We start from the raw sequence: 26,378 nt of genomic DNA, 5'->3' as shown, positions 1-26,378 counted from the left end.
TGCTCGTCCCCGCGTCTCCTGGCTGTGGCTGCTCGCCGTCACCGCGCTGCCGCGACGTGCGCGCGGTCACTCGCACTTAGTCTACCTGAAACACAGATTTCGGATCAAGGATCGATTACCAGATTCAGCTTACCTGCAAACACTGTACAACAGACGCTTCTAAAGGACAACATACACACTCTCTCACACGCACACACACTCACACTCTCTCACTCTCTCTTACACATACAACACACACACTGTCTTAGTGGCCTTTGCAACTTTACCCTTGCTTGTGATCAGGAAGGTCTGGAGAATGCATGATTTTTTTATCATTTTAAAATGATGTAAACAAGGTGTTGGTGTTGGGGGGATTTTTAAAGTCTAGAAATATGTCCAGCTAGCTAGAGGCCATGCACCAGGAGCGTTATAAACTTGGCTTTCGTTCCCAGCTGGGTCTTGGAGGTGTGGTCGCTGCTGATGTACTTGAGTTCTGCTGTTCAGGAAGCTCGAACAACAGTTTAGGGATCAGCGAATGAACAGTCACAAACTCGCACCCCATAAGACTGTAGATTCAGAAAAATGCTTAAGTTTAAGAATATGGATTGGTGAGGCAACGTCTGTGCTTTCAGTGTGTATGTATGTGCGCATGTCTGTGTGCGCGCGCGCACGAGCATATAAAATATGAAGACATGATAAGAGTGTTATGTATAGTCCTTAAGGGCGTATAGTCAGTGTCGCTGGTTTAGAAACGTCTGTGATGGCGGAGCTCCTTCAAGCCAATGGCAGTTCGCAGTCTGCAGTAGGACAAGTGGAGAAAGCTAACAAATGCACATCCCCCAGCTGGATACGCTTCTAATTCATCTCACTGATCCGGGATCAGAGCTGGAGCAAGACACTCACGCGTAGCGTGTGCAATGTGCGATGCCAGGCTCACACGCTGATGCGCGCACACACACACGCCGTATGCGCGTAAGTGCCTCCGCGCTCTGACAGAAAGCAGCTGATCACATGCGATATCCAGGCTTTTATTCAAAGGCAGATCTGCCTGGACTGCCAGTGAGTCACTTATCAGTTGCTGCAAGGCCCAGCGTTCCTGGAATAACAATAATTCTGAACGCATATCTGATATTATTCCACATTTCAAAATGTGTGTTGTGTGGTGCAGATATTATGTACATGCCATGTTACACCCCAGAGTCTACGATACACAAAATAGGTAAATTGAATTAATTTCTCATTTTAAAATATCACAGAAAATTCTCTCTTTTATTTTGTACCATATTATTATGAAGAATGTTTGTATGATATTCCAGATTCAGAATTAGTTCTCGTTGGCACTGCCGTGGGTGTAGCACATTTATGAATGTATTGCGCATACTTGTATTTGTCACAGAGCGCTGCCTCTCTGTGGAGTCACTCTCTCTGTCCCTCCCTCTGGCAGTGCATTCAATATTAGCTGAGGAGCAGGGCTCACAATTGAAAGGATGCTGGTTCGATTCTCCACTGGGGCACTGCTGCTGTAGGCCTACCATTAACCCAGAATTGCCTCATTAAGTATCCAGCTGTATAAATGGATAACGATAACATGTAAAAACTGCGCGCGCGCGCACACACACACACACACACACCGCCCACTTACAGGTGGCTTTAGTCTTCCCTACCAACCATTCTGAAAGCTCACTGCAGACTGTGATGTTGCGGACAAAAATTGACCAAGGCACAAAATATGTTTTGATATTCATTGTGTTTTAAAGCACAAAATTAACTAACTGTCGATAACGACGGATAACCATGGGCAGCAAAACAGTCCACACAACACAGCACAACACAATAGAGGTTCACTGTTCAGCTAACACGAGGGAAGGTTACTACACATACTGCAGTAATAATTTAGTATAAAGTGCTAGGACTATAGGTTTGGATGTGGTGATAGCGCTGATGGTCTGAGGAGGTGGGTTTTACGTCTACACAAGAGACTTCAGACCTAATCAGTGCCGGCGACTCACTACTACAGTGGAGCCGGAACGGAAAGGGGGTGGGAAAAGGTAAATTGAAATAAAAAGTAAAGTGAATATTTCACGATCTTCTCACGCCTGAAGGGTTTACCTCTGTTTCTATCTGGAATGAGTCCGCTTGAATCATTCTGTGAAAATCACGGTTCACATGCAATGTTTGAGCTGCAGAACAGATGCACGTTTGCAAGAGGCATTAAAAGGACATCCAGTCAATGAGAAAATATCACGATGTGAAGAGTGGGTGGCTGGCTTAGTGCTATCCAGCAGTTCTAACCATGGACCAAATTGAACCTTAAATTACGATAGTGTGATTCAAAATAAAACCCCCGGATTCATTTACCCCCAAAATCTCAAATTCTAACAGGCATTATTAACTTTAACTTCACCCAAAAGAATCTTAAAGTTTATTACGCCTATATAAAGCAAATGTAGTCTATGGCTCCGTTGAGAAACGATTTAAGACAATGAACCGTGAATTTTATCTATGCCACCAGGGGTCGCTAGAGATTAAGTTTAATGAAACGTATATTGCAGCCGAGTAATTGCCACCTACAGAGGGAATATTCCAATGCTGGTGTTGACCACATTTCCGAAACCAATTAGGATGGTGATATTTGCTGTTAGTTACGACTGACAACTATTCTCGATACAAAAACGTGATCTGTTTGGTTATTATTCACTTCATTTTGTTATTTACAAAACTGAAGAACTGAAGAAATAAACGTCCACTAAGGTTCTGTGGCAAGCATGTAATACCTGTGAATTAAAGTTAGAACATCTGGGTGGATGTACAAAGGCAGCAATTTACCGTATCACAAAAATTATTTAAATAGTAAACTGTTTTGTTCATCCGCAGATATAATAACCTTTGAATTATGGTTGTGTTGTTGAAAATGAACCAAAACAGAAAACTATTGAGCTAAAAAAGTATCAAGATTAAATGTCACCTCGCCAATTTATTAACAAAATCCGGCGAAAAGGGGAACCTAAGTAACGTGGCAAATAGGGGGTACGCAGTGCGCGCAGGATACCTCAGTCTATGGAAAGAATGTGTGTGTGAAAGCGCCCTCCCCCGCTCTGCGGGGTTTGGTTCGCTCCCGTCGGCTCAGCGAGCGGAGCGCATCAGTCGCTGTATGAAGATGGCGGAACGGTATGGGATGCGATCAAACGGCTTCTTAAACTTACAGTTTTGAAAACATTTTACATCCGAGAGCGCCTGACGCGTGTCCCGCGGAGCCATCAGCTGGTAAGTGAAAAGTGCAACCGAGTGCTTTTTTAAATTTAGCAACGGTGGTGACTTGGAGACCAATGGTAGTCTTCTGTGCAACGTTTACAGGCAGATGTGGCATGTCAACGGATTTTTCCTTGCGTTGAAAAATGATGCTTGGCCGCTGCAAGAGTACTTTTCTCGTAAGGTCTATAAGTGGAAACCACGTTGATCTGTATGCACATTTTAACTGCCAGCAGCTAGCAAAGCTACCTAGCTACCCAACTTAACGTTAGCTGTCCAGCCAGCAGATGTTTTACCCGAAATATATCAAAGGAAAAGTTAATTTGCTCTCCTGCATGTCAGATTAGCAAACAATTATATACAATAACTGACTGAAATTTTGTCTTAACAATTAGTTAGCTAGCTTTTTACCTAAAATTGTACCTTGTTGCCGGGAACGATCTGCAAACGTTTAGGGGTTGTTTCCCTTATGGAGCCTGTGTGGCATCGTTTCTGTGCGTCTGAAGTTGGTTTGTTGGTGGCTAGCCAGCTAGCAGTCTAGCGCGCAGCGAGGAAAGCGCATTTGACATGTCAGCCCCATATATAGTGGGAAAGCACTGCTTCACAGGATGGACTGTAAATCGTTCCTACGGGAACAGAAAAGATGAGGCCATTGCGTTAAGATCCAGCCAGTTACCCAGCAGGCTGGCTAAAGAATTAGCTGCAGTCTGCAAAAGCACTTTGTACATTTTTGGCTGACTGGGGGAGTGTGTGGTAGGGGACTTTACCTCCAGCAGTAGGTGTAACGTTAAGCGATTATTCGCTATTCACTGCGTCGACTAAAGCTTTGTGAACCTCAGTGATTTGTTGTAACTGTGTCTCTGTCGTCTTTGACCATGACCATTTGCCCTTGACTGCGTGCAATATTGATTGAGTCGTTCAGTGTATTGTACGAGGGCATGAATTTAATTAGAACAGTTGTGCCGAGTAAATCTAAAAGCAGGGTTTCTCAAAGCATTAAGCAACAACAGCTTAATGCAGAGGGCACTGGCGTGTCAACATAAGTGTTCAGTGAATTCATTATCCAATTTAGCGGTTTGCAAGGTAGTATTTCATGTTTTCTTCGAAGTGGTCATTTTAATTTTTAATTAACTTTACAAAGGCAAATTGCTAAGTTGTGCTTCCCCCCTCAGTCAGATATGCAGTTTGTCCAAAGTGACTTTGGACGTTTTCGCATTTGGCTTTTCCTCAGAGGAAACCGTAATTTGCTTGTTTTTTCCCGGCACTTGGTCATTAGTGGATTTTAGTTCGCTTACATAATTACACGGACAATGAACTGCGTGCCCTGTGATTACTGAGCCGAGTGGGTGTATCATATTTGTTAGACTAAACGAAGATGCTAGAGTGAGGTGATGCTAGGCCCACTTGCATAGGAGGCCGCTTTAAATGGCTTGTAGTGGTTGGAAATGGAAGATGTATCCCTTCTATTTAATGTAATAGTTTGATGACCAAGCATGACAGTAGCCACTGCAGAAACACCACATTAAATCTGGAAGAGAGATATTTCAAGTCTTTTTCTTTCATTGAATTGATTAATGCAGCCTATTATCAAAATCATTAGGCTTCCTAAATGTAAGTAATTTTAACTAATCCCAACACTTACAGGTTCACACCATGGTAACTGACATGGTTGATCATGGAGACCTTGTTCCTCCAAGCTGGTGACACTGGAAGGAGAATCTGTTGGCGTAGAGTCTCGCAGGTGTGGTCTTTCGCCGACTCCCACTGGCCCCGATCTTAGACACAAATCACAGTTTAGCCTCTCACATAGTCCAGATCTGTGCTGTGGTCTCATTTTGTCACTAATGGGGTTGAGTATAAGAAACTGTAAGATAGGTCCATGTTCCTCTTTCAGTGCCTCTCTCAGATGGATGCTCATGAGAGAGTGCTACATTAGAAACGTGAGGGGAAAATTTGCCCGTTTCTGTTCTTGTTTGCTTGCTTTTCTGCTGTTGGGAAGAATTCTATCATCCCCCTTTCAAGTGGAAAGACCTAGTTAGTGCTGAGCTGAAGGCACAGATAAATCACTTCTTTTGAGAGTTCAGTGCCGATGCCTCAGAGAACGTCCCTATAATTAACAGAAGAGCCTGTGGGCAGTGTTCACAAGGCGACTCTCGCAGTATTTTTAAAGGCTATTCGTCTCTGCCTTTGATAATAGGAACAAGGCTTAGCTCCCTTTGTAAATGTGACATTGTCAGCAAGACAGATGCGTCATGGGCAAGATGTCTGAAACTCTCTGCAGAGAATGAGCGGAGTCCTTATTGTGGGTGGCTGGGGTTAGCATCGGCTGTCTTCCTGTTGGCTGAGAAATGGCGACCCCTGGCTTCTCAGATTCCTTTTTGCTGTGTCCCAGCGCCGATTTGGCCAGTTGGTTCTGACGTCTGCCCATAGGTCTCTGCGGTCCTGGCGTCCCAGCTCGGAGTGCTCAGCAGCCTCTTTCCCAGCTTGTTCTCATGATATGCTCCCTTCCTGTTGGTAACTGAAAGAGAGGGCGGTGCCAAAGCTGCTCTGTCCCCCATCTTTCCGTTGTCCCAGAGTCTCTCTTGTCCTCTTGCCCTCTTGCTGCCACCAACTGTGCCTCGCTGATTGTGCCTCCATCTTGGTTATGAAGCACATGATCCAGCTTGGTTTAGTGTGCCATTTTGCCATTGGCTCCTCTTACTGTGGGGTCCAAACCCACATTGATTCTAGTGTAGCCTCTATACACCTTACGCGCTTTGCACTGTTCCCTGGCTAGAATGCCTCATGATTCTCCGAGTGATAAAGCATTCCTTTGGCAGGTGCAGAGGGGTCAGGTACAAGACAGGTCTAAATTTAAGAGGGTAGCCTGAATGTATTTTATTTATTTTCCAGATTGTCAGCTGAACCCAGGGGATTTTATCATAACATTCAGTCAGATCTAGCTATGGCACTGAATGTCATAAGAATCCATCAGGGAAGAGTTCTGCTTGTGTATTTCTGAGGAGCAAGAAAACAGCTGGGAATTTTACAAACCTCACATGTGTTTAGTGCTCTGTATTTGTGTTGTCCACCCTGCCAAGAACAACTAGAAGGGGGGGGGGCAAGTTAAGGTTGGCTGACGATGTGATGAAATGTTGTGCTACCCAATTATCCAGCAAAGAGAGGAGAAAACTTGACCTCTCATGAAAGAGGTGCAGGATCTCATCAATATGCGGTGCGTCTGAGGCATCCAGGGCAGAGATTCTCTGGCTGTCGGGAGCACAGGGTCGAAGTAATGATTCCAGGCTGTATCGGTGAGGTTTAACCATGCTGGGAGATAGTTCAGCTCCAACAGCAGCGGCCAGCATACAGAGTAAAAGGGCACAGACAGCCTCACCTCAGCACTTATGCATTCTGGCTCCGAGGATCTCTGGGTGTCTGCTCCAGAAAAAGCCATAAACAGTCAGCTGACCCAGCCCTTACCCTACCCCTGAAAATTACGTGAGCGCAGCTGAAACTGTGGCAGAGTCAGTGGTAGAGTCTAGCCAAAACGAACAATGAAAACATGCTTGGAGGAAAGGTGTTTTTATTTCACCTGGCCCCCGTCTTGGGCCAGGCTGGAACCGGTAGTCACTCACCTCGTTGATCAATGGCTCGTTCCAACCGAAATCCTGCGTGCTCTGCAGTGAATCCCTCCACAGCGTCCTTCTGGAGGGAGGTTTGCAGCCTCGCCCTCAGAGAGGGCGCTCAGTGGGTTTTGTGTCTGTTATACCCATGCTGTCCCGTTAGTCTGCTACCTGGAAGGCCCGCTCAGTGTTGGCGTTGTGGCCAGTCAGAAAACTTCATATCTGAGGTACAGCTACAGATCTCACACATCATATTGCCAGAGGTACAGCGGGTTAAGCACTGAGGAAGATTAAGACAGATTTAGCTCTGATATGTGTTATCTTACTATGAGGTTTTGGTCTTTTAATCAAGAGGATTCCCCAGCAGCATATTAACTCCTGTGGTAAGGGTTGCCAATGCTCAAAGACAAGAACAGATAAGATTAGCCTCAGGTTAGCCAGAGGAGAACGCTATATAATATTTTATATGCAGTGTAAGAAGATAAAAATTGTGGGGAAGGGAACTGGAGGGCTAAGCTTGCCAGCTTGTGCTGGCAAAGCTGCTGTTTGTCTGACATAAAGGATAACCCAGGTCTGCAAGCCAAACCCCCATCTTCAGAAGTACAGGGTTAATGAGGGCATCTGTGGAAACTAGGATGCGCTCTGTAGCTTGCAGTCCTACATTATTTACAGCCACCAATGGGCCATTGTCTGGCTACGATGGAGTCATTAGGCTACTCTTTCTCCTACCTCAGCTTGGAATGCAGAGCCCGTAAAAGGCCATTGGGCATGTTTGTGACCTCTGACCTGTGAAATGAACCATGAGCCAGTGACATCGTTGGTTTTGGATTTCTCCTTTTCTTGGACAGCAGTATGGACACACCGCAGGACACACATGGGCAAACGCAATTATTTGGTCAGGGATCACTTTGTCAGCCTGTGAGGTCCCACCAGTTGAGCACCGGTCATCGGCCCCTGCAGCTGGTTTTAAAATGGAACTGGCCGGTTAGCATACGCTTGAGCCAGTGCTCTGCGGCTGTCTTTCATGAGAATTTCTGGCATTCTTGAAGGAAAATGACATGCTTGAGTTTCAAACAACGCTGAAGCATATTATCACTCTTTTTTTTTGTTAACTGACTAAAAATAAACCAGCAACGCAGAAAACGAGTTCTGCTGCTGAGGGGGACCTTGTGCCTTGGCCTTCTTTCCTGACAGCGTCAGACGTTTAGGACCAGAGGCCGCACGGTTCCCCTGCTGGCTTAAAACAGCTCTCCTGCATCCTCAGCAGTATCCTGCACTTCCTTACTGCTGTAAATCGGGCAATATGGACATTCTGTAGTCCATATAATCACCAGTGCAACCAAAATGCCTATGCTATATGAGCCAGTTAAGTGTTATCACCAAGCACGTTCGCTGTGTCTCCTGCTAGTTATGGGTACAGATGCATCATGGCCTGGAAGAAAAAGATTTGATTCATTTGTGACGCAAAGGCAAAATACAAAGAAATACAGTACGTAAGTATGCAAATGCAGAGAAAACCAAAGTATTCCTCCCGGCACAGTTCATTTAGTATGCATTGTAAGACATTATTAACAGTTCTGTTCCTCCGTGCGCATTGATATGCCATGGTTATGTAATAACGATGCTCTTAGAATACAAGAGTGGCTGTGTTAGATTTTCAGCACTGGCCTCAGCTGGACAATACACAGATGCTTGGGCAAATATGAAGCAAAGAGAAAGGCATTTTATGTGGAGATATTGTGTTAAGTTGGTCACATGATTGCAGGTGTGTGTGTGTGTGTGTGTGTGTGCGCGTGTGTGTGTGCGTGGTTTAGGACAGCTGACGATGGACACATCAATTGGTGCGCTTGAGGTGTTGAGAGGAGGTAGTGTTTTTTACGTCAGGTCGATGAGGAAGGGATTGATGTCTCTTGGAAAGGTGCGTGTGCGTGTGTGTGTGTGTGTGTGTGTCTATGTGTGTGTTAGGGGGCCGGGGGGGTGGGGGGGAGGGGGTCAGCACTCTGCACTCTCCCTCAGTTTTGTTGTGTGTTTTGAAAAAGAAAGAAGCAAAACCTCCAGGGCCCTCCTGCCCCCCAAGATCAGCTTTTATCTGATCGATAGCTCCCGTAGCCCTGCTAGAGAAACCCTGAAGGCACTCCAGCTCTCCCCAACAGAAGTGCTTCACAGACGAAAAGGTGCGATATCTCTCAGCCGTGAACCCTTGGCCATTATCTCCTGGCCGCAGAGAGGAGACGGCAAGAGGAAAGAGCCCGCTGTGAACAGAGAGAGAGCACCATCAACCGTGAACGCGGTAGAACCGCGGTCAGTGAAGGTGTCTCTGGCTACATGCAAAGAGAGCCCTGTCCTGCTTAAATTGTCAAACACTGTTATTGGTTATTGGAAAAGTGTGAAATTGGATATGTTGTATGTGGCAGAATAAATAAGCACATATACGTGACGTTTGCACCTGCCTTGTGATTTGGCACAAAACCAGCGCCCGACTGGTTGGTGGTATGATGTGAAAGCTTTGGCAAGCCTGCCTTAGACCAGTAAACCCGTTACTGATCCTTAAATGCAGTACTTAGGCCTATGGCATGATTCATGCTACATCCCAGATACGCTTAAACATTCATACCCACTAACCAGGCGTGCGTTCCACATCAGTGCTGTCAGAGTGCCCGTGTTAAAGAAGGGAAGGGAGATTTTGTCTTTGTTGGCGGAGGCGGATTCAGTCAGCTGTGAAGGAGGGATTGAAGAGGGAGAGAGAGAATTTTAAAGTAATAAGACAGGGATCCATAGCTGTAATCTCTCTGAGAAAGTTTGCTTCACGGCATGGAGCTGTTTTGTTTTGCCTTATAGATTGATTAATCCTCTCTGATGTGTTTGAAGTCCACCTTTGCATTACATAGTTAATTTTACCAGCTATTTCAGAATAGGATTATTGGAACAGCTAGTGTTGTGCACATGATAATGGCCCAGGTTATACAGGACCAGCATTTTTCTGTTTTTAGAACGGCAAATTTGTATTTTGCTTTCAAAATTTTCTTGGCTTTGTTATCTTTGGACATTAATAATAAATGATGTTGTCAGTACACACTTTCAAATGAGTCCCAGTGAAGTGTTTGTTGGAAGGCAGTAAGGCACCAAGCATATCATATCGAGGCATCACACTGATTGGTCATTTAATAAATGTCATGGGTGAGACTTCTAGCAGATGACCTTTGCCTTGGTTTGTAGCATGTGTTGGGAGCTTTATGTATGATTGTGTAAGTAGGAGAGTCAGCTGCTGCCCGTGAATGATCAGGACTATGCAGAATGCTGAATGCATTGGTATTGCCCTCAGTCACTGGACATTTTGTTCTCACCATTGGGAAAAGCGTTGCAAACACCTACACTTGTGTTTAATGTTACCGTACATTTACTGTTTAAATTTAGTTTTTTGATTTGTGTTGAGTAGCATGATTTTTGGGGTGCAGTCATTGTCTCTGAAATCCAGTCGCTGTTGTTCTCTGCCAGCTTTACACCCAACAGTTTTTTCTCAAATGAAGCCACCACCACTGCCTCTGATTTGCTCGGCTCTTTGGCCAAACGAGAGCTCCCCTCGCGGTGTAAAGCCACGCAGCCGTCGCTAATAGCCCGAGTTTAAAGCCCTTACCGTCGGCCTCACAGGGAGGAGGGGAGGCCGGCTGCCAGCCGTAATTACACACCGCCGGTGCTGCGGGGGGGGGGAGGCACGTTCGGTCAACAGCAGATGGGCCGGCCCTGGCGTCAGGCGGAGTTCCTCCGCACGCGTCCGGACAGGCCCGAGCCCCTCCCGCCCCGCCCGCGGTGCCTCCCGGCCTCCCTATGAGCAACACGCGCGGAGAACACACACCCTCCTCAGCTGAAAGCCAAGTAAAACAGCAGCTCCGATCACTGCTGCATTGCCATCCCTTCCAAATGATAACCGGCACTCAGAGAGAACTTTCTTTTTCTTTATTGTCAAAGAGCCGAAACTGTAAAACCACACAATTACAGACTGACTTGCTTTTGTTCCCATGTTCTGTGAGCAGCGTAGAAGCGTCTGACCTAAATGAAGGGGAGAAGCAGCGTGCTTGGAGTGAGTACGTTTGCAGTGCGGTGCGTAACACCGTATAGCAAGGCCACTGGTTTGCTCTGAGCAGGGAATAACTCCCCAAAGCTGCACGCAGGTCAGAGCCTGCTCAGCATGGCTGTCTGCTTGCTACAGTCCTTTGCAAACTTGTAGCTTTCTGACGTCTCCCAAACCAAAGCTTGCCTTGTAGTTGTGGCTATCACTGTGGCTGTGTTTGTGTATCATGTACCATTGTGTCCATGTTGTTTTTGGTGTTCATTTTGGGGCTGGTTCAGTCTAACCTCAAAGCAGCCTTAGTTCTGAATTACAAATCTGAATAGGCAGTGTATTTTTTGGTTCTTTACACAGTCTTCCTTGATAATTTCAGCTGCTTTCTGACTGAAACATTTCAGGGGAAAGGGAAGTGTACTTCCATTAGCTTTGCTTTGGCAGGCTGTCATGTTAAAATGTGCTGCGTTCTGTAAATCTGCCATGCAGATGACGGCTGTGTTGTTGTAATCCCAGCCAGCTCGGGATGTCTCCAAATGGAGCGGTTTTCACCGCTGCATCTCTGATGGTTTCCACCTGCTCAGGCGGCAGTGGGTGCAGGTGGGTCGCGTTGGGAGGTGAGGTCACCCAGATGTCTGGCATAACAGGAGAGCAAATGCCGTGATTTTCAGAATCGTTTCCGTCAGGCAGTCAGGTGATCACACCTGTCCCCCTACGTGCCTGTAGCACTGTGACTGTCTGTCACTCACTCCGCAGCTGAGTATCACTTTTTAAATGAAACGAACATGCTGTGTTTGGCCTCAATAAAAGCTGGACTGTGTGTGTGTGTGTGTGTGTGTGTGTGTAAATGTGTAAATGTGTAAAATGGATATGCTGTATTGGTATTGGCCTGAATAAAAGCTGGTCCTATTTCTTCAGCAAAAAGAATATATAATATATAATATTGGTATATAATGTATTGGGGTATGCACACTCACAGTCTAACTAAAAAACAGAGTGGCATCAGCAATCCATTGGGGGTGGGGTTTTCTTGTTTATAGATCTTTTTTAGGCCAGTAGAGCTTTTCCAAATGCACAAACTGAAGTTCTAAACAAAGATTCAGGAGGAGAATTCTCAGAAAATTAATAAACACCAAAATTGACCAGACCTAGACAAACCGGTCCCCGTCCACAACTATAAAACCCCACTCTGCACTTCCTCTCCCGCATCATCTGCTCACGGCATCCTTCCTCCACCCCATCTCTCCACTTTCTTGTCCCTTTTTATGACAAGACACAGGGGGTCAGCAGCCTCGGCCCACAGCCAGGTGTGATCCCTTCGTCAGACTCCAAGCCAAATACAGTGCTGCTGTAACCACATCAAACGCAACCTTTATGCTGAGACTGTATGGAAGTTTATATTGACTGAGTTTGTGTTTGTTTTCAGGGCAGTCATCTTCACCCGGGGTGCTTTGAGTAGTTGCTAGCCATCATTCATACGGCTGGATATGGCAGGGAGAGCAGCTCAGGTGAAGTGCTGCTCTTTAGGGCAGGGTCTCGCCTGGGACCTGACTCACAGTCAGAGGAAGCGCATGTGCCCCTGCTGCTTCCTCAGGCGCGGAGTCGGGGTGGAAATGTAGAGCAGGTGGAACCTGTGCGCTGACAGCTCCCGAAAATAAAAGGAGCGTAGGTTTGGCCCGCTCTGCCCTCTTTCTCACGCAGGGGCCTCAGCTCTTTGTGTCTCCCTCTCCCTCTCTGAGGCGTGCTGCTTGTGCACGCAGACCACAGAGCAGGCTCTCTCATGCTCTCTCATGCTCTCTCGTACTGTATTTACCCGTCTGCCTCTCTGCTGTTTATTCTGGACCCTCATCAGGCAGCGACGAGAGGTTGCAGGTGTGTGAGAGAAGAGGCAGAGAGAGAGGGAGAGGGATCAAAGGGCTGTGAGAGACAGTAGGATGGGAAGGGAGAGAGGGAGGGAAAGAGAGGTAGCAGGAGAGAGGAGGCATTGAAAGAAAAGGAGTGAGAGAGAGTGCAGGGGAGAAGGGGGCAGTGAGGCAGGAAGTGGGGTACAGCGAGGGTGGATTGTTGGTATCTCTCACCCCAGCTGCATACAGAGGGCTGTATGTGTGTGTGTGTGTGTGTGTGTGTGTGTTTCTCTTTGTGTTTCTGTGTGTTTTTGTGTGTGTGTGTGTGTGTGTGTGTGTGTGTGTGTGTCTGTTTCTCTTTGTGTTTCGGTTTGTGTTTCTGTGTGTTTCTGTCTGTTTGTGTGTGTGTGTGTGTGTGTGTGTGTGTGTGTGTTTCTCTGGAGTCTCTGGAGGGACAGTGACCTGTCCTCATCGCTTTGCTTCACATGGAGGGTGAGAGAGTGGGAGAGCCGAGACAGCCCCCCCAAAACACAGACACAAGAAAAACAAAAACATTTCTGCTAAGTGTTCTCTCTCTCTCCTGCTCTCTCTCTTCCTGTTTCTTTCCACACCTCCAGGAATGGCACATGTCCAGTGACCGAGCACAGACGAACATTCTCACACACTCTCACGCACAGTACTCCCAGTCTGTTTGAGTGTGTGTGCAGCTCACTTAATTTTTTGCATGTATAACGTATCCAATCCTCTGCTCTGGCTAAAAGTTTCCTGAAATGTCCTTGAGCTCCTCTCTACGAGGGAATAAAAGTAAAAAGGGGTTTGGAGTTCTGTGCGGGTGACGTCTGCCTGTTTAATTGGCCCACTATATTTCTCTCTGGGTTTTTTGTGTCGCTTTCCTTTGGTTTTGTACTGTAGCTCCTGCCAGTTTTTTTAAAACCTTCTCTTCCTGTGACTGCTTGCCCCGAGGGGTTCTCTGAGAGCCCTGGCTAATGTCTAAAGCGTACGTTTGGACACTGAGCCGCTCTGGAGGTCAGTCTCCAGAGAGTCGCCCCTGAGACCCAAGGCCAGGTGACGGCCAGGGCTCCCCTGGGCTCCGCAGAAAGCCCGGCCGCCCGCCTGCGCGAACATTCGTGAGGGGTCGACTCCAGCCGGCGTCCCGTCCGCTGGCTTTCAGAGGGTCTGGCCGGTTCACCGCTCCCTTTTATCTCGGTAAATTCAGGGCGTCTGGGATCAGCAGGCATTGATCGCGGCTGTGTACCCGCTGAATGGAGTTACCGGTCTGGAGCTGATCCAGGGACTCCTACCATTCCGGCAGGATGGAGGAAGAGTGAGCCGTTGTTAGTGAGCTTGCGCCCCTGCCTTTGGCTGTGCCAAACAGGTCACCAGTGGGTGATTTTTCTTCTGTGGCATTAAATAAACTTGCACCCATAATCTAGTACACAGCTGCATTGTTCTCTGTGTCCTGTGACTGTATTTTTTCTGCCTGATCGCTTATGCTGGGTTCATGTGTGTTGCATGGCCTGCGGATTCCCATCCTTCCTGGGTAAGAATCTGTCCATGCCCTCACAGAACAGCTTAGAGGAAGCGTCTGGAATTGCATCATTTGTGGCGATCCTGCGTGAATTTCCTCTGGGAAATACGCTTACTCACAGAGCATCTTCCTTTTATACCTTTCCATTCGCTTTTATACCTCTCCAAGGCCAGTGAATTTAACATTTTTTGAAGTTTTATTGTGATGGTTGAGAGGAAAGTGCCACACGTGGTAGGCCTTTGACAGCAGGCATGGCCTTGGGCAGCAGGGTCTGAGTCCCCCCAGTACCTGACCAGTGGGAATGTGTGTGCTGTGTGACCCCAAGTTTCAGTGTGCAGGGCCTGTCTTTTGGCCCTGGGAGACTTGGTAGTTTGCCACACATGGCTAGGATGACCTTCAAGTCTCAGCCATCCTGTGACCCCTCACCATCATCATCACCTTCCTCATCTTCATCATGGCGATCTTCTGTTCTGTCCCTGTATTACATCCTTTTCCTCTGCTTGCTGTCTCTTCTCTGTCCTTCCCATTTACTCTGTCCTCTGCCTCCTCCCTCCACCATTTCTCCCTCTCTAACCATCTCCCTCGCTCCCTTTCTTTCTCTCTTAAATTGCATTATTACAATACATTATTATCATTTAGCAGACATTCTTATCCAGGGCGACTTATATAAGTTAAAGTTTTTACATGTTACCCACTTATACAGCTGGATATTTACTGAGGCAATTTTGGGTTAAGTACCTTTCCTAAGGGTACAGCAACAGTGCCCCTGCAGGAAATCGAAAAAGCAACCTTTAGGTTACGAGCCCTGCTCCTTACCGCTGTGCTACACTGCATCTTGTCATTCTTTCTTTATCTTCATGCGGTGGTCCACCGGAGAACTCTTTTTCTGCTCTTTTGTTGTTGCTTGCTCTTGGAGCATCATAAAAAATAGGGTTTTCTTTTATCGTTACAGGTTTTGGCTGTGGAAGATCGTTGCTTTTGTTGTGACCCAGGTGGATTAGTTGAGTTGTGTTTCGATCATTATTCTAATGCAGCAGCAGTTCACTGCACGGGGGGTATGTGATGTCCTCTCTGATTTGCATAATAACACACTGGCACTTTAAAGACATCACTTGTGGAAGAGTTGATCATAATATTTGGTTGCAATACGTTTATTAGGGAAAACCTGCTTTGAAATTATTCAAGATGGTGGAACTACAAACAATTGACCTGCATTTTTTTACATTTAGGGCATTTGGCAGACGCTTTTATCCAAAGCGACTTACAAGTGAGGAACAGCAAGCAAGCTACGGTAGTGTGGGAGACCTTGGAGTAAGTGCAACCTAAACAACTAAACTCAGCTAAATAAGTCAAGAAAAGTAGAAAAAAAGGTAAACGAGGTGAAAACACAAGGATAGACAGGCAGAGGAGACAAGTAGTGACAGGAGAAAGAAGTGCGAGGCAGAAAGTGCGCGGAGATGGAATTGTGTTGGGAGTGTTAGGAGAGGAGGTGCTCTCGGAAGAGCTGGGTCTTCAGGAGGTTCTTGAAGATAGAGAGGGATGTCCCTGCTCTGATAGCAAAAGGTAGCTCGTTCCACCAGCGGGGAACTACATATGAGAATAGTCTGGACTGAGATTGCCTTGTGTGTAGGGATGACAATGCTAGACGTTTCATTGTGTTGTTCAATCTGCAGCTCAGAGAAATCTGTGGGATACGGTCATTTGCATAAATGTGCATGTATATTTGTGGCTGGATTTGAGGAAGTGCAGGTGATTTTTTTTTTAGGTCAGTTTTTCTCGTGTAGTTGTCATGGAAGGAGATGTGATCCATCTGTTGCTCAGTTACATCATTCACAGATATCAAATGTTCTTTTTTTAGAGGTAAAGCATATGAAACTTCATATATAACAAAATTTTCCTGCGATTCACTGTGCAGCTGCCAAGGTCTGTCTCTACGGCAGCCCAAGATCCTACAGTGATTTTCCCACCGTAAATGCTGCAGCTTTGTACTGCCGGCAAACTGCAGGCCTCCTCTGTCTCTGAGATTTTTATTATGTGGCGATTCTCAGCGCACCCGAACGGTGCTTCTCCCCTGTTTGTTGTCCTCTCCTGTAAAACAGACTGTTCTAATCAGTCCGCTCTCCCCTCTCCAGAGGAAGGGATCAGGCGGTGTACACTGCAGCGCGCTGTGCCGAGTTACCAGATGGTGTTTCGCTTTGGACGGCTTCAGGCACTCATTTGATAGCGGTTGCAGACGTATCACAAGGCAGAGGCGGAGAGTGTCAGGGAGTGCGAACGCCAGCGCTCAGAAGACGGCTTCGTGCTTCACCGTCTGCTCTCAGACTGCTGCTCTTTAGTTTGTGCGTGGAGGAGGTTTTCATCTTGTCCTGCCGACCTCTCCTGATGCTCCTCGGCCTTTACGGAATAAATGAAACTATTCTTCCTTTTTCTTTCCTGGCTACCTGCCTCCAACATGAGCTACACAAACAAGCCAATCTGAGGGTACAAGTCCTTCTGGCAGGGACCACATGGCGTTACATCAAAATACATTATTGCGCCATTTAGAAGATGCTCTTATCCAGAGTGACTTACATAGGTTACAGTTTTACGTATTATCCATTCATGTAGCTGGGTATTTACTGAGACAATCCTGGGTTAAGTACCTTGCCCAAGGGTACAGGAGCGGCACCCCAGCAGGGAATCGAACCAGCAACCTTTCGGTTACAAGCTCTGCTCCTTATCAGTACACCACATTGTGGAAGCGCGCACATATACAGATCGGTATCCCATATTTAATAACCCCGCTGCAGAAGAGGGCTCCTGCACACTTCTGTGCTGGGTGTGTGTGTCTTGCTGAGTGCGTAAAAAAGCTCCATGGCTGCCACTGTTCAACACTGGGGTCAGTGTAGCAGAAACTGATGCTAATTGTGTTTGCCATCTTTTGGGGTGCCCTTAGTGTCTCTTTCCTTTGTGTGGAAGTGGCACTAGGCCCCCGAGCTCCAGTTTTGTCCTGAGAGGTGCGCCTGTGCAGCAGGGCAGTTAGAATCCAGCTCCAGTTAGGCGGTTCGAATCGTGCTCCAGCTTTCACAGTGAGATGGGTTTTCCAGCCGTCTCCAGCTCCTCTCCTCAGCAGCAAGTAAGAGACGCTGCAGTCATGCTATATTGAATTTCCCCCCCCCCCCCCCCAAAAAAAAAAAAACAAAAAAAAAAGCCATCCCCTTACCCTCTGATCTGAGGCCCATCAGTAAGTCTGACAGATTCCAGGGTAGTGCTGGAACACAGAAGTGTGGTTTCCTGCAGTTTGGAACAATGCCATTGCCGACTGTAGAGAGAGAGCAAGTGGGAGCCCATCCCCAGTGTGACGGGGGGGTCGGTGACAGGGGATGGGGGATGCAGTTAACTAACCCGGGGGGGGGGTGGCTGCTGAAGATGCGAGCTGGCCTGTTCGGAGCGGAGGGCGGAAGCTCGACCCCCAGAAGCAGAACTACTGCAACACTAGCTGGTCTGGTGCAGCAGAACCACCGAAGAGCTGCTTCCCTCACTGCTTCTGTCTTCCTCACCGTGGAGGCAAGCCACATTACAGACAGTCTTCGCTTGTGTTCATGATAGTGCTTATGTCAGTCAGCTAATGACTGCAGTGACTGCTGCCCATCATAATTGGCCTCCCTGTTTCTCTCTTATTGGAGTGTTGCATTGTTGGTAGGGAGATGTCAGACCGACACATCGGCTGCATCAGTCTGTTTTACAAGACGGTGAAAGCGAGATTCTGGTAGCCTCTTATCTGGGGTTTCCTCGTGTTGTTTGGGGTAGGAACCAATGAGAAAATGCCTGTGATTGCATGACTGGATGGCCTAACTACACTAAGCTTGTGTGAGGTTCTGATCTCTTTCTCCCCCTCCCTCCCTCCTTCTCTTTTTCCTTCGATTTCCTCCTGACGCTGAGGCAGCTGTGTCACCCGTTACACAGCATTATGACTTTCTAGTTGCTTTGCTAACTCTCTAATCCGGGTTTGCCCTTTCCTAGAACTCTCTTAAGATGCACTCAGATTTCAAATTCAGATTTGGACTTTTTTTCACCTCCTTCATCTGGATTTTTGTATGGGATAAGTTGAGGTGAAAGATGCTGCTCCGGGACATGACCCCTACATCCCGGGTGGGATTCGAACTCAGAACCTGCTGCTCAAACCCCGGGGGCCGAGGTGGCCTGGATCCAGTCACCGTGTGCCGTTCACGGGCTTATCTTGCTGCGGACTCAAAGGATAAGTCTGCAGTTCCGCCTAAGTGACAGCGGGTTGCGTTTTAGCCCTGGGCAATGCGAGCGTCGTCTCCCTCCTGCTGTTGGAGCCTCCCCGCGTCTCCGTTGCCAGGACAGCGCAGAGGGGTCACACTTGACTCTTGGGTCAGATGCTAACAGACAGCACTAAGCAGCTCTGCTATTTACAAACTTTCTCCCCTGCCACGGCAGCGGGGCAGTCAGGAGACTCCCTCTCTAAGTAAATGTTTGTGGGAGCGCTGTGGGCCTTGTTTTTCTCGGTTGGCTGGCGCATTTGAGGGTTCTTTCTGTGCAGTTGATAACTCTGTTTGCTTTGTAACGAAGCCCAGATTCTCCTCTTGGCTGCAGCGAGCAGCCGGAGGCTGTGCACGCTACCCACATAACCAAATACGGGGACGTCAGCACAGGGAGGAAATGTGAATGCCTGTGTGTGTGTGCGTGTGTGTGTGCGTGTGTGTGTGTGCGTGTGTGTGTGTGCGTGTGTGTGTGGGTGTGTGTGTGTGTTCGCGCGTGTGCCTGTGTGCGCCTGTGCGTGCCTGTGCCTGTGTGAACATGTGTAAGTGGGTGCGCATGCGTGTGCATGTGTGTGTGTGCGCACACATGTGCTCATGTACTGGAGAGAGAGACAGGGCTGGCGTTTTACTTATCACAACTTTCAGACCGTTCCCTGCACCCTCAGCCTAGTGTCTCTTTGGTTCTGTTTAAATGTCCTTACAGCAGAGAAGAATTGAGTCACATGAATGTGGGTGTAAGTGCACAATGTCCAATCCAGGCAGAGTATTACTATGGAGACCGCACAAAATGTCCTGAGTGGCAGGGGAAAGTCAGTGACACTGCATAGGAATCAGCTCTCAGCCACCTGGATCTGCACTGATCTGGGGTCAGCACCCAGAACTTTGCACAAAGTGATCACTGTTCTATCGCAGATCTGAGTTCAGCATGGATGGAAGTCAAAGAGCAAGGTTGACTGTTGTGTGTGAAGGTCACTACAGCACACCCCCAGGCATGTCAGGCTACTGAAGTACCTCAGTGTCTGCTTTTCATGCAAATGAAGTATTAATACTAAATCCAACTTAATGAGAAGTTATAGTTTTACAAAAGCTTATGCCCCACACTGCTGTAACTGCCATGTGGGAAGCTGGTATTCGGGCAGAAAACAAATTGGTCCCATTACTAAATAACCCCCCCCCCCCCCTCCCCGCAACTGGAACAGTCCACTCCACTCAATCCATGCTTTCTTTTGTTTATTCATGCGGAATAGTCCAAAGTGCACAGGAGGGGTTGAACCGTGACAAAATAAAATGGAAAAAGCATGTCAGGTGGAGGAGCTTTTTTCCAGCAAGCATGATTGATTGTGCCTCTAAGAGCCGCTGCTCTGGTGTGTATCAGGACTCTCCCTTTTCATTGTGATGTTGAAAAAACAGGTTTATGTTGGCTGTGCTTATTAGTCCTGACGGCGGGCAGACGGGCCCACTCTCGCTATCGCACTCTGTCACTGCCTTCCTCTTCCACTTTCCTGCAACGGCTCCCGTATTCCTCCACATCAAGGCCTTTCCTTAGACTCCTCAGATTTTTTTGGGTGTCTGTGGCGATGTGGGAGGCAGGCTAACAGCCCTTTAATAATACTCCCCGACACTGTCAGGGCGACCCCTGCTATCATGGCAGGAGTGTACGATGCAGTCTGCGGGTGTGCATGTCCCGTGTCAGACTGTGGAAGGGTTACATTTTTTTCCAGTGGACAGGCTTGTGTGGTCACATGGTTTTGGGGATTGTGGGAAATTGAGGGGTTTTTTTTTTTCTTTCTTTCTTTTTTCTTTTTTTCACCTGCCAACCCTTTGAAAGCCCCTCCTCCTTTTCCATGGGAACAGACCCATGCTGTACTGGGGCACAGAGGGGCTGGTGACAGCCTTCTGCGTTCCAGCTGTTGGCGCGCCCTGACTCACTGCGCTGTTTTATAACCAGCCCACATACCAGCCCGACTGCAGCGAGCCGGGCATGTGGCTGCCGTGAGGCAGCGTGGAATTGTTTTCGTTTTTTTTTTTCTTCTTTTTCTGATGTGGAATTTGGACAAACCGGGTCAAACTAGACACATACATTCCTGCTGTCAAACATGGGCTGTCCTTGACCCTCTGGTATACATTTTGCCAGGGTGAAGCTCCTTTCATTAAACATGTTGTTGAAGGTTTCACATCTCTAAGCAGGCTGAGGTGATGGCATTGCTTTAGAAATTCCGGCCCGTTTTGTTTTTTAACTCTTTCAGTTGGGGTGGACTTGGACTTACCCTTCTTGTCACTCCTCACAGGTGAAATGTCAGGAGCCCAATGAACTGGCCTGGGTCTGACCGCTGTGGTATTTTTTTAGGTAGTGTTGTGCAGGGATTGTGGGTCCTGAGCTGATCTCTGACTGGATGAATTGGCAGCTGGAGCTCTTTAGAGCCTAAGGTGTGAGGTCTCGGGAAGCAGAGCTGCACTTTTTGTGTTTCTGTCCACATTCACGCGTGCTGTGTGCTTGGGTTTGCTTTCTTACTTCCTGCCCGCTGTCACTCTGTCCTCCATCTCTTCATGGCCACACCTTCTCCTTTCTACGATGCCCCTCCTCCCTACCTGCCTGGCCACACCCATTTCTCTCTGCTGTCTCCCTTTAATGTTCTCTCTGTCTCTCTTCTCACACTCTCTCACTCGCTCTCTTTTTTGTACACCCTTCCTTACACTTCTTTTTCTCACTATCATTTTAGCTGATTACTCAGAGCTTTAATTTAGCCCTTTTCCCTCTCTCTCTCTCAATTCAATTGAACATGCTTTATTGGCACAGCAAAAGTGTGCATTCATATTGCCGAAGCAGTATGCAAACAAAGTGTAACCAGTAACAATAACAGAGTAATGAGCAATAATGTAAAACAACAGAAGTATAAATTTTACGTTTTTAATATGAGTAATAATAATATTACAAAGATGTCTCTTTCTCTCGCTCCCTCTCCCGCTCTCCAGCAGGGCTCAGGCTGGGATTGGCCCTGACGTGTGCAGCTGTCTGCTGTTTGCTGCGCACTGCTCTCTGCCAGCTGAGAGCTCTCCAGTGCCGAGCGGCGCTTCCACAGCGCAGCTTCAGAGCGCTGGCTTTTACAGCAGCGCAGCTTGGGCGAGCGGGAGGGAGGGAGAGAGTATCCTGTCTCCTCAGAGTCATTCTTGGCATAGCAGAATGTAATGTAAACAGTGTCGGGATGAAGCCCACACTGAATCATTTTGATGCCGCCCGACAACAAAGCCTGACCCCCCCCCCGGCCTCTCCTTTGTGAATGTACGTTAGTGAATAATGTGGCAGAAAATGTCTTCTTGATTCTCTCATTTTTGCATAATTTGTCATCAGAAATGATCATCAGAAATGAAAATGGCTAATAATTCATGATTCATAGCCTTTAATCAGTTAATTATTAAATTCACACCATCTGTATCCTCTGACTGATCTTTGATCCCGTTTGATTAAGAACATGAGGCAAGCGCACACACACACACTCTCTTTCTCTCTTTCTCTTTCTCGCTCTCTCTCTCACACGCACACGCACACACACACACACACACACACACACACACACACACACACATATATATACACAAACCACAGTAAAACCAGATAAAATTTCTCCAATAACAACTAATACTGCTCTTGTAGGTGCTGTTGTGGAACAGTAGTTGGGATAGAGGTATTTATTAAGCATGTCGTATTTCTCTGCTTAGTGCTTCTCTGTTTGCTGAGGGGATCACTGTTCTCAGCCATCCAAGGAAAGGTCCAGGGATACTGTTCTGTGGCCAAAGGGAAATGGGAATGTCTTTTCTGCCAGTGGATTTCTTCTTCTTTCATTGTTTGCTTGTTTGTCCAGCTCTGGGTCAGTGTGACTTTATTAACCCCAGGATGGGTGTGTAAGTGTCATTGGCTGCATCCCAATAGTGCTAAATTGCATCTTTTCCTCGATTCCTACATCCTTGGCTTCTCTGTGACCCAGAAATTGATAATTGGTCACCTCCTTAATGATGATTCCAGTTCTGTAGGAGACAGATGAAGGAGACAAGACATGCCCTCTCTTCTGGCGGAGGATGCGTTGTATTCTTATATGGAAGAGTTTTTTTCAAGGATCTGTAGCAAAAACCACCACGCACACGTCACATTCCGTACATATTTTCATTTGCGATAACTTAAACAGTCAACATAGAAATACAAAATAATATTTCTACAGCCAGAGTAGAATACTGATCACTATATCAATAAATTATATTTTTACAATTGCGCGCATCTTATGGGTTTTTCACTACATAGCATGTAAACAGATTATGCAGTATTTTGAATCTGCCTTTAAAATGCAATAAATAGAGTTTTTGTGCAACATTCCTTTTTATAGATGAAATATTTTGCTGCCACAATATCCAAATTATCCATACATTCAGTGGAAAACGGGGAGGAACAGGGTGTGTGAGAGGAAATGAGAAATAGAGGGAATTCTAAAGGGAGACAGCAGAGAGAAATGGGGGAGGAATAGAGAGACAGAGGAAGAAAAGAGAAAGCCGTCAAACATCTACAGCCCCCCCCCGCCCCAGTCTGTTTGTTCTGTTTGTCCTGTCTGTCCTGCTTAAACATGCCATTCACTAACACAGAGAAATAAATGTTTGTGTCCTGTTAGACATGCATGACCTGGCAGTACGCTACATGATGTCTGATTGCTGTAGCTGTGTTTGCCTCATGTCAGTGCCACAGGGAAGCTGGTCGGTGGTCAGTTGTCTGAAGCCCACCGAAGGTATGACTTCTGCGGAGGTGCTTAACATGCAGCAGATTCACCCAACCTGAAGGACATCTGTTGTTCTTGGGGGGGGGCAGTGCATTATGGGTAGGGGAATCTGATTGGTGATTCTGCTGGAGAGTGGCTCTGGGCTTTCTACGGGGCGGAGGGTGTGTAGGAGGCCTGTGGATTGAATGTGAAATGGTGCTGTCCAGTCCAGCTGTGCCTGTCTGCAGGCAGGAGAGAGCTCCCAGAATTCCTGGCTACGGTCTCCAAAAGTCCCTCTACGCTCACTTGCAATAGTCACGAAATGATTTTGCCAGGGACTCCTGTGAGTTAATCTTGTATGTGATCACGTTTGAACTGTCTCAAGGCCGCTGTGTTCTTCCCTGCGCGGTTAGGCATTCCTCGTTCATGAGGACGTACTTGCGGAATTAAAATGCAGTTCTCGTGCAGCACATTTGATTGTTCTCAGCTGTAAGTATGGGGCCCAGGTAACAGTGTCTGCATGTAGATCTGGCCAACTGCACATACAGTTCAAGAACAGTCTCGCCTGTAATTAAGACATGAAGTGTCATTACTGCGACTGCCCTTTAGGTAAAACTCCAGGAACACAATTTAGTGGTGTCAGAACAATGTGGTTTAGGTGTTAGTTTGGCTTTTTTACAAGGGCACTTATCCAGTGGTACATTTCTGAAGACCTTTTTTCTGTCAAATCTGGTCTTTTCTAATTTTTTTTCTAAAAAGTCCATAGAGGTTGATATTTGTATTAAATATGCATGTTTTTGTGAACAGCTGTACAACCTGTGAAATGGACCCCAGTAAAATACCAGATCAAGTCAAAACAAATTGATCTCAGCTTCTGCCACTGCTGCTCAGAGACATTATTATGACAGAAAATCTTTGACAGTGAAGCCATTTTCTTGAGTGACAGGGCTTAATGACGCTGGGAGTTCGTATCTCTTAATGATTTGCTGAGAGGCAGTCAGTGTGTGGAGCACAGACGTGAAACTCGGAACAGAACAGTGGTGTTACAGGTTGTCCTGCTCTGTCCTTCCACTTAACCCTGCCCAGCTCCTCCCCCTTTCCTCCCCAGCTAGCCCCGCCCTGTCTCTCTCCCACCGTCCAATCCTGTGGCCACTCTCTGGCCCGGAGAGTGATGCGATGAGTTGCCAGTTGGAGTGAAGACTCTCTTTGGCTTGTGGGGAGGGGTAAAGCCACAAAAAGTAGCTTCCGTCCCAAATTTTCCACACAAATTCAAGTTTGAATTTATTGTAATGTCATTGTAAGGGATGGGCAGAGTAGAGATCGTTGATAATGGGAGAGGGAGGTGGAGCTGCTATACCATTGTGATGTCAGTCAGTGACTTGTAACCCAGTACAACACTTTTTTGGCATCAGTAAAACTCCATTTGGTTTGGATTAGGTAGTCACTGGGAACACACAGTAGCTGCATGCATTTTAATGGGGTTCACCAAGCCTCACTCTTCTCTAACCAGTGGTAATGGCAGCTGTTTGTCTCTGACTGTTAGCATCCGAAGCAAACAGTCTTGTGTCTTTGCTGTCTAAGTAAGGCTGCTTGAAATGGGAACTTGCTCTGAGCTGCCTCATTCTGAGAAGCACCAGAGGGAAACCGCGAGTGCTGAAACACGTCACATCGCTGCGTAGACGTCTCTCATGCATAAGGTCTGTCAGGAAGGCACGCTCCATTTACACCCAGATATAAGGAGCACCCCACTATATTAAATCAAAAGGTTGAATACTAGTAGGGTATCCACCGTGAAGGTAGTCCTGTTGTACTGAGGAGCTTTGTTTACCTGTGGTGTGCAGCAGGTGGGCAGGGGCTTATGGGAAATGCAGAGTTTGCAGAAATCGTTTGCTCTGTGTGCTGAAAGCAAGAAGCCGAGAATGTGCACTCCTGGACAACTCGGGGTTGTTCTTTAATCCCTGGTCACCTGAACTGACGTCATCAACTGCTTGCTAATGAGTCAGGCCCGTTGGTCCCCAGATCTGTGCATAATCACTCTGACTTTGGCATTTTCATCACCAAAGGCATGAGGTTGCCCTTTCCCTCCGATAACATCCTGCGTCTCTTTTCCTGCCTGTTTTTGAAATGTCAATGTGATTCTGCCAGGCCTGTTTCTACCAGGTCTATGTGCATGTGTGTGTGTATGTGTGTGTTTGTGTGTGTATGCGTGTGGGTGGGTGGGGGAATGTATGAGTGTGCTTACCTGTTGAATTTTACAGACAGCCCTAGGTGTCTGTGTGTGTGTGTGTGTGTGTGTGTCTGTGTGTTGGGGTGTGGATCTTTCAGACAGCAGCTAAAACAGTGATACTTTGGGAAAAGGACATTCGACTCTTACTGCTACCCACATAGAACTAGGAATGCCTGTTCCCCTCCTTATAAAGAGAGGCCATTGGATGATTCTATAGACCCCAGCCCTCTGTGTGTACATTACCAGATTATAAAGCTGGATATGTAATGAGGCAGTTCAGACTGCCGATGGCTTGTCAGGGGTTCTCCACACGAAACAGCACACTTAAATACTGAGAGGAGAATGAATGACAAATGAAACTGAAGTCCCACGGAGAGGATGGCGCTCTAGTTTCTGTGGTTTCCTGTCTGTCTGCGTGTGTCTGTCTGATACTCACTCGCTTCCTCATTCTCGCACCTGTCTTTGGAGCCGTTGCCGTGACGGCAGAAGTAACAGGACCTCCAGCATCAGAAAGCAGCCTCACACTCACCCACCTTAACCAGTGAATCTCTATGGAGACCCAGTATTCAGACCTCATAGTCCCGAAGGTTATTATAGCTTTTTTATAGCTTTATATATATATATATATATAAAACGCTTGATCTCAGCTGCATTATGTTGATAAGAAATGGGTAAAATTCTTTCGGAGTCTGGATTTAAGGGTATAACAGCAGTGTCTCACCAGAGGAATTTCAGTCTGCTGCTTTCTGGCTACAGTCCCAGTTCCCTGAGCGCTATACCATACTGCTGCCCACTCACGAACCTCATGAACTTGTCTGGACAAAAGACTGCTCTCCACAGCAAAACCGTGCGATTGGTTCAGATCGGTGCACCACTCATGAT

At 47.1% G+C, this 26,378-nt stretch overlaps 1 long non-coding RNA gene across 1 annotated transcript in view; it reads left to right on the top strand.

The window, feature by feature from the left end:
* The first annotated feature begins 3,128 nt into the window (after positions 1 to 3,128).
* LOC118790079 overlaps positions 3,129 to 26,378 on the top strand; it is a 58,557-nt gene continuing 35,307 nt past the window's right edge. The window contains exon 1 of the long non-coding RNA XR_005005486.1: positions 3,129 to 3,243. This is a non-coding gene — a long non-coding RNA (uncharacterized LOC118790079). The remainder of the gene's footprint in view (positions 3,244 to 26,378) is intronic.

Source organism: Megalops cyprinoides, chromosome 1, assembly GCF_013368585.1.
Source record: "Megalops cyprinoides isolate fMegCyp1 chromosome 1, fMegCyp1.pri, whole genome shotgun sequence".
Lineage (NCBI taxonomy): Eukaryota > Metazoa > Chordata > Actinopteri > Elopiformes > Megalopidae > Megalops > Megalops cyprinoides.
This window is presented reverse-complemented; position numbering and strand designations above follow the sequence as displayed.